This window comes from Elaeis guineensis, chromosome 15 (genome assembly GCF_000442705.2).
Source record: "Elaeis guineensis isolate ETL-2024a chromosome 15, EG11, whole genome shotgun sequence".
Taxonomy (NCBI): Eukaryota; Viridiplantae; Streptophyta; class Magnoliopsida; order Arecales; family Arecaceae; genus Elaeis; species Elaeis guineensis.
The window spans coordinates 41,899,956-41,909,549 of record NC_026007.2 but is presented as its reverse complement, the minus strand read 5'-3'; positions in this window follow the sequence as shown (position 1 = coordinate 41,909,549).

Here is a 9,594-nt window from a genome sequence, read left to right as displayed (position 1 = left end):
TATGCTGTGCAGTGCCACATCATTCAACCAATCAAAAAATTCTAATAAATTTTAAAAAAAATTTGATTGGTGGAGTGATGTCATCTGATCATATCAGATAAGAACCCCACCTTATCTCCAAAAGATGGTGCCAACATTGGATAAGCACAAATAGAGGTGGCGCCCAAGAGTTTAAATTGATCAAGACTCTCCAATCCTTATCCACTTGGGGTGCCCACTTTAATCTAATTGGGCTCACACCATAATCTGATTATGGTGCCCAATTTGATGTGGCTTGGCTTGTGGACACTCCATAAAAATCCTCCAATGAGCCCTCTTCAGTTTAAGACTCATATGTCAACTTTTGACAGATGTCCTAAAATGAAATTGGCAGGTGCTAGGAATTAGTAGGTGTTGTCTTAAATTCATCTCATGAATTAAGACAAGCCTTTTCTGAGCTGGACAAGCTTTATTTAGACTGAGAGAAACATTCCTAAGATTCTCTGAATGAGTCAAATCATATTTGGCTTAGTAGAGACAGAAAAGATTACATGAGGAGAAAGTTAGGCTCAATCATGTGCTAGCATGATTTTCTTGAACCTAATTGGATCTTATCTAAATCAATTGGGTTAGCCCAATTGATGACATCCAGATCTTAACCCTTGTTTGTGTGATCCAGTTAGATTCAATTTTGTATGGTAATGAGACATGTCGTGATCTCATCATCGACATCATCGAAACTCTTTTCGATGGACCAGAACTCTTCTGATTCAGACAATTAGAATGATCGATCATCAATATCATTCTAATTATTCTCAAAATCCATCAGTGACACCTAGCAGTATGTGATGGCAGCCCATCGAATTGAAGATGAACCTTTTGGTGCAGCTACCTGTGTGATTGAGTTCCTCTATCATGAGTTCCGACTGAATTAGGGTTAAGGTGAACTCGTCAAACCCAACATCAGTCATATGAGTTAATCGATCGATCCGAGTTCGATGTGAAATCTTAATGAAAAACTTTTTTCCATTATTTCACTCTGCCATGGCCATGGACTTAAGGACTCGATCTTTCAATTATCATAGGACTACTCCTCTCATCTATCGAGGTTGATAGATCCCATCTTGGTGCGACCTAGTTCCTACAATGAATATGCTACAGTCAACATACACCTCAGGGTTTTGAATGGCTAGGAGATCGAGTTATGGTGTAGTCAAACTATAACACACTCAAGGTGAACTGTCGATGCACCTCAGGTCAAAGAACTAGACACATAACTGCAGCATCGAGCTAGTCATTGACGAGAAGGTAGACTTCCTTATGACTACTCGAAATGGTCACGCTCAGTACTCTCATTCTCAATGAATACCTGTACTCTCACTCCGATGTATCTACACCGTAGACTCAAGATATATCTATCCTAAGGAAGCGATCGTACACCAACCTTCCGGATCGATCACCATCCTCGTGATGATCCTATGGTCTGGAACTGTTTATGAGTTAGTTATGTAAATTCATGCCTTAAATTTTTAACTCTTGAAAATATGAATTTATATTCCTACTAACTCAAAGGATGTATCACAGACACAATGTACACAATGTGATAGAAGAATAACCTTTTTATTCATTTATAGTCAAAATTATAAATTTATCCTTAGATTTGTGCAGGAATGTGTCAGCCGATCTAGCATCTAGGGCACACATCTAACAGGTGGGACCACAGTACCTTCTAGAAATTCAATTATCATGTTAGGATTTTTGTTTCTCAACCTGAAGAGTGTGGGAGATCTGATAAAATAGTGAGTTTTTTTGCATCTAAAAATTTTTAGAATAAATTATAAAATAAGTACAAACATCCAATTAAAATTTTTACTTTCTGATGTTTATTGTGTCATCTTCCAACCCTTTAGTTCAAATCCTAGATATCAACCGATTAATCGAAATCAATTATATAGACTGGCTCACAAACCTAAGAATCATTCTTAATTTTAAAAAATTAAGCAATATTCTCTATCAGGTTATTCTGATTTTAACAACCTATCCAATCCAAAATCAACGAGCTATATTTGATAAGTGGATAGACAATGGTAATAAAGATAGGTGCTATATGTTGAAGTCCATGTTAGATGAACTCCAACATGTGCATGAGCACATGTTCACTATCAACGATATATTGACTCATCTACAAGTATTGTAAGGTGATCAGAGTCACATAGCGCATGAGATGCGCGATGAGCAATCAGTCTATGATCGTTATTTGATGATGATTAAGGACATTAAAGAGCTTAAAAGGCTCGACATGATCATGTACATGGAATTGCTTGTGGATTTGATCCTGTGATCTCTGTTTAGTTTATATGGATAGTTTATGCTAAACTACTATATGAATGACCATTTTGGCATCTTATCTGAACTAGTCAAATTGTTGCTAACAAAGAAACCTTGAAAAGTTCAGAGGTAAATACTTGGAGAGCCTAAAAAAATAAAGATGCACCTTGAGTAGGCATGTCAAAATTACTCAATACTATCCTTGTGATTTTTTCTTCTTCCAATTGAGTTTTAGACTTTACTCCTTCTTATGCATTTTAATATAAAGTTTATAGGAAGGTAGAGGGCTGAGGAAGTAATCCTCGAAATTGATAAAAGGACAAGAGTTGCTGCTGTAGCTATGGATATCTGTCCTTTGTGATTATTGTTTGGATTTAGTTCTTAGAGACAGTCTCTATCATTTACATGGTAATGCATCTGTGAACTTAATTGAGTAAGCAGTAATACCATTGGATTTGAGAGATCTAGAGTTGAGATAAATGTTAAGTATATGTGGAACTTTAGGCTAAGTTATATAGGAGAAGAAATGATTAACAAACTGAAGAAATATGAGCTTTTGGGTTCATTGACTGCTAAGTCATATCTAAATTTGTGCATCATCTCTTTGAGAAAATATGATCAAGCTACTCTTGTGAGACAAGAGAAAAAAGACCACTGAGATACTTATCCTTATTAGATTTGTATCCTAGAAGTCAATTGTTGGCTGACACATTATATACTTACGGAGCCTAAACTTGTACTTGTAATCTTTTTATTATCAATAAAGAGCTTTTTCATTCCAATCATTCATATGTGCCCATAATTTGTTCTAGAAATTAACAAAGATGATTTTTATATATTCTCAAAGGGTTAAAAATTTACAACATATATTAATTAGTGGTTAATTTCTAAATGCTCTCGATCAATGGATCATCATGGAGAAAGTGATCAATCCATTTAAGATCGATGCATGGTTCACCTCCCTTATGGGCAGATGAGTCTTGGGTCTACGGTGGAGAGACACTGGGGTGAAGGTATGGATGGTTGTTAGAGAATAACTTGTATTGAGCATGACCAACACAAGAACCACATGGATGTCTACTCACTCGTCAATGATCTTTTTAATGCTGCAGTGGTGTGAGTGATCCTTTGACTTGTAGTGTCATTGGCTATTCGCAGCGAGGCTACTAGGTTTGACTGCACATTTCTTTGGTTTCTAGCCATTCGGATCCTTGCTGTGTATGTTGGCTTCAGTAGGTTCAAGTTCGCTGTTTGGAGTAGGATGCACCTAGATAGAATCTATTGACCTTGGTAGAAAAAGAGAAGTCCTATACGATTTATGAGACTGAGTTCAGAAAGTCTTTGGCTAAAGCAAGTGTGAATACTAAAAAAGAGTTTTCATGAGATTCATAAATGAATTCGAGTCAAGCCAATCTAACATATGACTAACGATGGGGTCTAACAAGTTCTCCATGACCTATATCAAGTCAGGACTCAGAATAGAAGGACTGAATCATACGATAACTGTATCTAGAGATTTATACTTTTATTCTACTAGGTTGTCACTATATACTGCTAGATGTCACTGATGGATTGTGAGACTCATTGGACGTTATCTTGATGATCGATGATCCTTGAAGAGTAGAATTGAAAATATTCCAATCCATCGAAAAGAGTTTCGATAATATTATGATAGAGATCACAATATATCTCACTACCAGATAGAATAAAATCTATGGGGTCACACATTAAGAGATTTAATCTCAAATTTGCCTATTGGGCTTATGAAGTTTCAATTGGGTTAGGATTTATTGAAATCCTATTAAGTTTATGAGAACCATGCTAGGACATGGTTAAACCTAATTCTTCTTGAGACTTCGATTCGATCAAGTCTATAGCCTTAAACTTAACCTAAATCTATTTGGATTTAATTGGGCTCTTAATTGTGAGTCCAAAAAGATTTGATTAAGTCAATTAGTTAGCATAATTATCCTAACATTATCTCTTCTTTATCTTTTGATTATCTCTAAGTGTGCATGTGGAATAGATGGAAGATTGGGTGGCGCATCCTTTTCTTTTTGAAAAATTTTGAGTGCCAAATCCTTGAGGGTTCCACCCCCTCTTATGTGTCATGACGTAGAGGAGAGAGAGTGGGATCCACATGTCATTTCTTTTGGCTAGAGATCCCTTTATGGGGCACTAAGAGTTGGCGCCCCAACTACCTGACAAATATTCCATGCTGCCTCTTATATATGTTTTAAGGGGCTGATTAATTTTTATTTATATTAGGTTTATTTGGCATAAATCAGATTAAAAAGGTAGAGGATTCTTATGAAATAAGGATCTACATTTTTAAATTGATTGGGTTCCTCATATGTGTCAGGACAGTGTCTATTTAAAGGGAGGACTCTAGGATATTTAAGGTGGTTGAATTTTTTATCAAGAAAAATCCTCTCTCCCTTCTCCACACCTCCTCTCCTCCCTCTCTTCCTTTTCATGCCCAAAAGTTGGGTGCCTCTCTTCCACACACCCAAAAACAGAGTTGGTGACTTGAAGATTGTAGATCGAGGAGAAGAAGAAAGAAGGCTACAAATCAAAGAGTTGATCTTGCAGTTAAGATAAAAAAACTTGATCAAAGTTTAAAGAATGAGATTCTTCTTGAAAAAAAAAATTTCTATAAGGAGAAAGAAGTTCGAGATCGATCCCAGTAGATATTTGTAGAGGCCGGACACGTCTGTGGCTCAACTTTCTATGAATCCGAGATCATCAAGAGCGGTAAATTTCTACCTGCACAAAGGTAATGAGATCTGATCTCATAATTATTTCTAAATTCTAGATTATATATTTTCTTCTGAGTTTGGGTAGATTTAGATTTGATCTCTTGTATGTGGGGTTAAAGGGTTTAATCCATTTATTTTTTTGCTGTATGTTTTTAAAGTTTTGAAATCTATACATGCTGCCTATCCGATTTACTCACAGTGGTATCAGAGCTAGATTTTGAAAATACATATAATCTAATTTTTAGATTAGATCTAAAAGTATTAATGATTTAAAATTAATTTTATATCAATATAAGGTTGTTTTGGTATAGGGTTTACCCCCTATATTGTAAAGATTATCCTAACACAAGATTGATCGATTTTAAAAATTATTTCAAAATAGTTAAATCAAGTCTTTTAGATCTAAAAATTAATATATGTGATATATTTAATTTATGTTTAGATTTAAAATTAGAATAATTAAAAGTTCATATCAAACTGATATAAGGTTATCCTGATACATGGTTTACCCCTTATATTGTAAAGATTGTCCTACTTTGATGTGAATCAATTTTTGAAAAGATATTTTTGAAATATTTTGATCATTATTTTAGATCTGATTTTATATATATTTGATATGTGTAAATTTAGTTTAGATCTGAAATTAGTGTATATATGATGCATATTTGATTTAGATCTAAAATTATATATATTTAATATATGAAACTAGGTTTAGATCTGAAACAATTTCAAGATCATAAACCATTAATTGCATACAATGAAACATAATCTAAAAATTATTTTTAGATCTGAAATTATATTGTTGCATGTGGGTATGGGTTGAACAAATTAGGTCTAAGTGAACAAACTACAATTAGGGTCTAATTGATTAGATCAGACTAGAACTCATTTTTGATTTTGAGCAATTGATTGAATCTAATCGATGGATGATTAGGATTAGATTAAAGGAGCTCAAAGTTAATTTTAGTTGTAGTTAGTCACATCGATTCATATTTTGATTTGAGTTGATTGACTTAAGACCGAATTTAGCCCAGTGATTCGGGACCATTTCAATAGGTCAATCTAATCGATTCTAATCGACCAATTTGGTGTCTAAGGCAAATATTTAGATGATGGTTATTTAATTGATTATGTTGTCTGATCTGATCAATTTTGATTGGTGTCTAACGAAGCAATGGGGGGACCCCATGCATCTTAACTTATCTGGCCATCTTGAGAGATTCAGTTTCGTATTAGATTACTTATTGACTCGAGTTCATCCATGTCAACTAGGATGATTAGACATATTGATGTGCTGACCTGATTTCATTAATCGAATGTCAGATCTACTGATTTAGAAGAGATCTAAACCCAAATCTCTTCATTAAATATTAAGTCTCAAGGTCTTCCATCGTTGTAGAGATGTGGATGCCTTCCTGGTGTTGATCATTCTCGATTGGTTACAGTGGTCTGGTTGCATTGAGAAGGTACAACCACTCTATTGACATTTGATATCCTAGGGTAGAGATGGAGTTGGGCCCAATAACTGTTAGATGAGGATTCCAATGATGACTTTGTATCCACTGGTGAATGATGGATCTGACTTAACTAAGAAATATGCCAATAACTGTTAGGTGAGGCCACAAGACTTAGAGACCAAGCCTACTTTATCTTACTTAGTGAAGCAATAGATAAAGTATTGTCCACTCATTGATTTGTACTCATCAATAACTGTTAGATGAGGTGTGTATAGATTAATGAGACCGCAGTATCCACTTGAAATGGATCACATATAGATTTTTGTTTCTCCACCTGAGGAGTGTGGAAGATTCGAGAAAATAGTGGGAGCTTTTGTTTGTTTTTAAAGTTTTTAGAATAAATAATTTTATAAGTATAAAATCTAATTAGAAACTATTCTCTCTACAGATAATCATATCGAGTTCAAACTCTTTAGCTCGAATCTTCGATACAAATAGGTTGACTGGCATCAATTACAAAAACTGGCTCCAGAATCTAAGAATTGTTCTTAATTTTGAAAAGCTTATCCATGTCCTCGATCAGGAAGTGCCTGTGTTACCTACTCATCCATCTGCTGATTAACGAGCTACACTTGAAAAATAGATGGACAAAGATAACAAGGCGAAGTGCTATATCTTAGCATCCATGTCCAATTATCTTCAGCAGCAGCATGAAGATATGAGGACTGTCAGGGAGATGCTGGTTCACCAGCAAGAGTTGTATGGTGAACAGAGTCGCACAGCTCGCTTTGAGATCTCCAAAAAACTTTTTAGAGAGAAAATACGTGATGGACAGTCTGTCAATGATCATTGTTTGACAATGATCAAGGACATAGAGGAGCTTCAGAAGCTCGGTATGAACATGGACAAGAAACTGCAGGTGGATCTGATCCTCCAGTCTCTTCCTGATTCATATGGGTAGTTCATTATAAACTATCATATGAATAAGATTAATGCCACTTTGTCAGAGTTATTGAATATGCTGATGACTACAGAGGGCATCTTGAAGAGTTCAAGGGACATAGTTCTAGTTGTGGAGCAGGCTTCCTCCAAAAGAAAGTTTTCTTTCAAGAAGAAGAAAAAGCCCCTAAAGAAGTAGAAGAACGAGGCCAAGCCCAAGAAACAGGTTTTGAAGAAGGCTGATGACAAAAGAAAATATTTTCATTGCAATATCGATGGCCATTGGAGAAGGAACTATCCGGCCTACCTGATGACTGTCAAGAGCAGAAAGAAGGATAGCCTTCTAAAGGTATATCTGAGTTGTTCATCATTGAAACTAATCTAACAATTTCCTCTTCTTCTAGTTGGATTCTTGATTCTGGTTCAAGTGCTTATTTGTGTACTTCAATGCAGGATCATGAAAAAATTAGGGGGCTAAAGGAAGGCGAGATTACTCTCTGGATCGGCAATGGAGTAAGGATTGCTGCTGTGGCCGTTGGGACTTACCCTCTGTGACTATCATTAGGATTTAGTTTGCTTTTAAAAGACTGTTTCTATGTACCTGTACCAGTAGAAATTTAATTTCTATCTCTGTACTGGCATAGAATAATTATAATTTTTATTTTAATAAAGATATGTATTCTATTTATTTTGAAAATAAACTTGTAGCACGTGCTTTCTTGATTGATGGTCTTTACCATTTGCATACGGATGCAAGTGTAAATATTAACGAGCAAATAGTGAATACCGTAGGGTCTAAGAGATCTAGAGAAAGGATCAGTCAAAAGTATCTGTGGCATCTAAAGCTAGGCCATATTGGAGAAGACAGAATCAACAAACTAGAGAAAGATGGTCTTCTTGGACCATTGACTTTTGAATCTTATCTAGTTTGTGAATCATGTCTTCAAAGAAAATTACCAAGCTGTCCTTTATTGGATAAGGGGAAAGGGTCACTGAGATATTAGCCCTAGTACATACTGACGTGTGTGATCTATTTGATGTACAAGTCAGGGGTGGCTATATCTACTTTATAATCTTTATCGATGATTATTCACAGTATAGGTTCGTGTATCTGATACACCGAAAGTCTGAAGCCCTTGAAAAGTTCATAGAGTTCAAATTTGAAGTAAAAAAATAGATTGAAAAACTCATAAAGATTCTTCGATCAGATCAAGAAGGTGAATATCTTAGTAAAAAATTTCGGACCTATCTTAAAGATAATGGCATAGTCTCATAGTGGATACCTCCAGAGATGTCTCAGCTCAACGGGATATCTGAAAGGAGGAATCAGACCCTATTAAATATGGTCCGACCTATGATGAGCATCACAGACCTTCCTGACTTTCTTTGGGGACATGCTTTACTTTCTACGATTCATCTCTTGAATCGGATTCCCTCTAAATCCATTCCTACCACACCATATGAATTATGGCATGGTAAGAAGCTAACTCTTGGATACCTCAAGATTTGGGGATGTTCGGCCTATGTCAAGCGACAGCAGGCGGACAAGTTAGAGGCTAGATCCTTTAGGGCTCGTTTTATAGGGTATCCTAAGAAAATCATGGGATACTACTTCTATCTTTTAGAGGATCATAATGTGATAGTGAGCTACCATACCATCTTCTTAGAAAAAGAGTTCATCCAAGATGGAGGTGAAGGAAAAACTGCCTTTTTCCTTTGTAGGATCTTCTAGATTTCATCAAATCTGGAGTGGAATAATTTTAAAAAAATTATCCTATATTTATTTTAGATCTAAGTCTCTAGATCTAATCTTCATATCTGATATTAAGTCTAAAATAAATCTAAAAAGGATAAGGAAACAAGTAATACCTCAAGGGTAATCTGATTACCCTATAGATGATCTCTGCACAGTCCGAGGTTCTGATGTAGCCACGCAAGCACCTAGCCTCTACCAGTATCCACTCAGATAGGATTTGGAACATCCTCTCCTCATGAATCTATGCTTTAAAAATTAGATCTCTATCTAATTTAGAAGTACTTCAGAACTCCTTCTGAAGTTGGAGCAGCAACCTGTCGAAGATGTCCTGCAGCCTTCTGTTCTAGGCATCCCCACGCCTTGTTCTTGCACCAGA